Source organism: Pimephales promelas, chromosome 16, assembly GCF_988280905.1.
Source record: "Pimephales promelas chromosome 16, fPimPro1.hap1.1, whole genome shotgun sequence".
In the NCBI taxonomy this organism is placed as follows: domain Eukaryota; kingdom Metazoa; phylum Chordata; class Actinopteri; order Cypriniformes; family Leuciscidae; genus Pimephales; species Pimephales promelas.
Genome location: NC_142784.1, coordinates 21509012 through 21512437, shown reverse-complemented (window position 1 = coordinate 21512437; position 3426 = coordinate 21509012). Strand labels below are relative to the sequence as shown.

General features: G+C 39.1%; 1 long non-coding RNA gene across 1 annotated transcript in view; it reads right to left on the bottom strand.

Annotated features, from left to right (window-relative positions):
* Window positions 1-984: 984 nt before the first annotated feature.
* Window positions 985-3426, bottom strand: part of LOC120478993 (uncharacterized) — a 59973-nt gene continuing 57531 nt past the window's right edge. Inside the window, exon 5 of the long non-coding RNA XR_016146873.1 lies at window positions 985-1481. This is a non-coding gene — a long non-coding RNA (uncharacterized LOC120478993). The remainder of the gene's footprint in view (window positions 1482-3426) is intronic.

The window sequence follows — 3426 nt, the reverse complement described above, 5'->3', positions numbered from 1 at the left end:
TAATAGCCTAGCTGTTCTGTCTGCCCAGCGCTTCCAACGGGCCGCGCGCGGGTGTGTGTTTGTCCGTGTGTGTGTCCATACCTGGTCCATTTCAGACACACTGCCAGTCTCCGTTCAGAATCGATTGGTTCACGGAAATTGGTGGTCTTGTTTTTAATATGTGGCTCCAGAATCGCTAGCAAAGCATCGAACTGTCCCACTGACATTCTGAGGTAAATTTTGAATCGCTCAGGATAAATTCGCAACTCCTTGATAAGTAACGCTCCTTCCTCTCGGCGCAATTTCAGGATTGGATGGACGTAATATTTTCTCTTTCTTCCCTTTTCAATAAGAGAGGGCAAAAATCATCCTCACTGCTTGACGAATCCATTTGGTATTTTTGCGTTTTTTCCCGCAACGCAAGGTTTAAGAAATACGCAACGGACTCGGTGTGCAAGGTTTCTATGCGTGACGAATTTTTAAGCTGATGAACACGAAAATACGCATACGAATATTTCGTGCTCAGTGTGCAATGGCCTTAACAAGGACGTTTTCAGTACTGAAACTTAGAAGCTATTCTTAAAGACAGTTGAAAAGTTACTTATTGTCAGTAGAATGTCTATTGGGGGAACATCACAATAAAGTGTATATGAAGCAGACAGTCTTCTAATAATCTTACTGGGAGTCAACAGAGTATAACAAAGTATAGTCAACAAAGTATAAATGGCGACCATCAAAATAAAATGATGAAAGATAAAATAAAATAGAATGGCGAGATTCTCAAGTGTACATCCAATGCAGACTTGTTTGTAAATTGGATTTGTAAATGGCAGTGAAGTGACGCTGTAGGGGGTGACAACGACAACATGACAAATATAAAACGTCCGGAATAAATTCATCCAATACACATTATATTATATTCTATATGGAACATAAGTTTTTCCTTTTTTTTTTTTTTGAGAAAATGTTGCCATCTCGACCAAAATATTGGTACAAGTCGGCCAAATATACTTAGATCTTTTTGTCAGTATAAGTCAAGTATACTGAAGTTAATTTTTTATTATATTTCTGAGAAGTGTATTCAAATTGGACTAGTACACTTTCTCATTTTTTGGTTTAAACTTATTTTCGTAAGGGTTGGGATATTTTCCCCACCTTTTTGTCATTCATTAAACAAAAATAAATCTGACCACACTATTAAGCAGGAAGAAGTAAGTACAAACTCAAAAAAAAGTACCTACTCTATAGAATATACGATATCTTCGGATTGGCTGGTATTGTAGTTGACGTAATATATTCACTTTCAGTGTAAACTGACAAACTACTTCCAGATGCTAGCTTGTTATGTTGCACCTGGATGTGGTTTAAGTGTGGTAAATGTAAGTACAGTATATCAGAGCTGTGGTGCAGTACTGTAGTTAGGTCATAGGTCTGAGTCTTGCCTGCAACATGTCCTGATCCACTTTTCCATTTTCCGTCTCTCTCCACTGTATCCAGAAAGCCTACAAAACGGAAAATGTAGGCAATTATCTTCAAAACACAAATGGATCTTATGTCCTAAATGATGTACTATGTAAATGTGTATGTGCTGAGGGTTGAAAAGGACCAGAGCAGAGCGATAGAGAGAGACGGGGGACGGATGGAAAGAGATCCGCAGGCCACTTTATGACTTTTTCTTATGCCCTTTCAGCAGAGAGAGAAAAAAGGTCTCTCCCTCTTCTCTCTTTCACCCTTTTTCAGATTCACATAAAGTCTGAGATATTTGATAATTTATGGGGAGAGGAAGAGAGGAAAAGAAAGAAATGGAGAAAGGGAGGGGGCGCGGTGGCAAGGGGGTTCAAACATGATGCAAACCATTTGGAGGAGAGAGAGGAGGCTGCCAGCACAGCCTGCTCTGTTTAAACTGGGGAGGAAGTGACCGTATATACAGCATGCCAGCAACCTCGCTCTCCCCCTAAACGCACACACACACACTATCAGTGCTGAGGTCAGATGCTGGCCATTGGCTGAGGAGTGTGTTTGTTATTGTTATATTGTGTTTCTTTACATCACCACTGAGGCCACCGCCGCCGCTATTATCGTTGGTCTTTTTATTACAATCTATGAGGCTTGGGGGCAAACATGAGGGCAGGGATAAAGGAGCACAAGGGGATCAGGGAAACGTCGAATAAGAAGATGAGACCGAAAACTACAAGACGGAGCACAAGGGAGGATGAGAGGTCAGCGTTTTCCCTCAACATCCGTCCATGACTTAATCATATAGAGCTCTGAGACTAAGACCTTCCCAGGGACACGACCGCGCTACGACAGGGGAGGATGAGAGAGGGGAAGAAAAAGGATGTGCAGATTAGGGTCCTGTAAGGCCCCGGGGCACCAGCCTCTGTCTTTTGTGGCAGTTGCAAGAATGAATACACTATGCAAAAGATACAATGTACCATGACTACAACAAGACTAATCAAAAGTGTTCAGAAAGCAATTTTAGTTTTGAGCAGGAATTTTTCTAAGTCCTTCATTTATTTACTTGATTTCTAGGACCACAAATTAAAAAACAAAGCAATTTTTTTTAGATGACCTGAGTTCATGTCTGAAGAAGGAATATATATATACACACACATATACTGTATATATTTATCATATACATAATGACATTATTAAACACTTCATGATCATCTCTTTCCCTCATCTCTATGTCTAAACCTCACTCTTAAATGCTCTAAATTGTCGTGGCTAAGCAGTGAGTGCACATGCACCAACATGCACATCGACATATTGAGCCATAGTGCTCATACAAAAGATGCAAGTTCAAATCTGACCTGTACGAATCCTGAACCCCTTCCCTCACTCTCTCCTCCAATTTCCTGTGCTTTCTCAGTAAAGTGGCAAAAAGCCCAGAAAATAATAGATTGCTTACATTATACTGTATATTCACACATTCCTCAATACAACAGAATAACACACTAAACCATTTTTTTTAAAGAAAATGTTGCCAGGTTGGTTGTCAGGGCTTTGCTATGTGGTTGCTAAGGTGTTGCTATGTGGTTGCCAATACATTCTTAGTAGGTATTACTGCATTGCTAAGCAGTTTCTGAATGGTTGCTATTACTAAGCAGTTACTTACAGTCAAAAGAGCAAACTCTCAAGTCTCTATGATATTCTGGTGCCTATATGTGACTTGGATCCCTACTTTAATAGAAAATTATGTGATCCCCACCTTTTTATCATCCATCAAACATTTTTTTTTTAAATATGTAAATACGATTCCTTAAAGAGGGAAAACTTTTTTGTCAGCCAAACAAAAGTCAAAATCGTAATAATTGAACAAACATTTGCATATCCACAGTTCTCTGATGTTGGTTAATGATCATATGACATGCAGGCAAACAAATAAAACATTAAACGTTTAGTGTGTTTTATTTAAATTGTTTTTATTTTAAAATTAATCTAAAC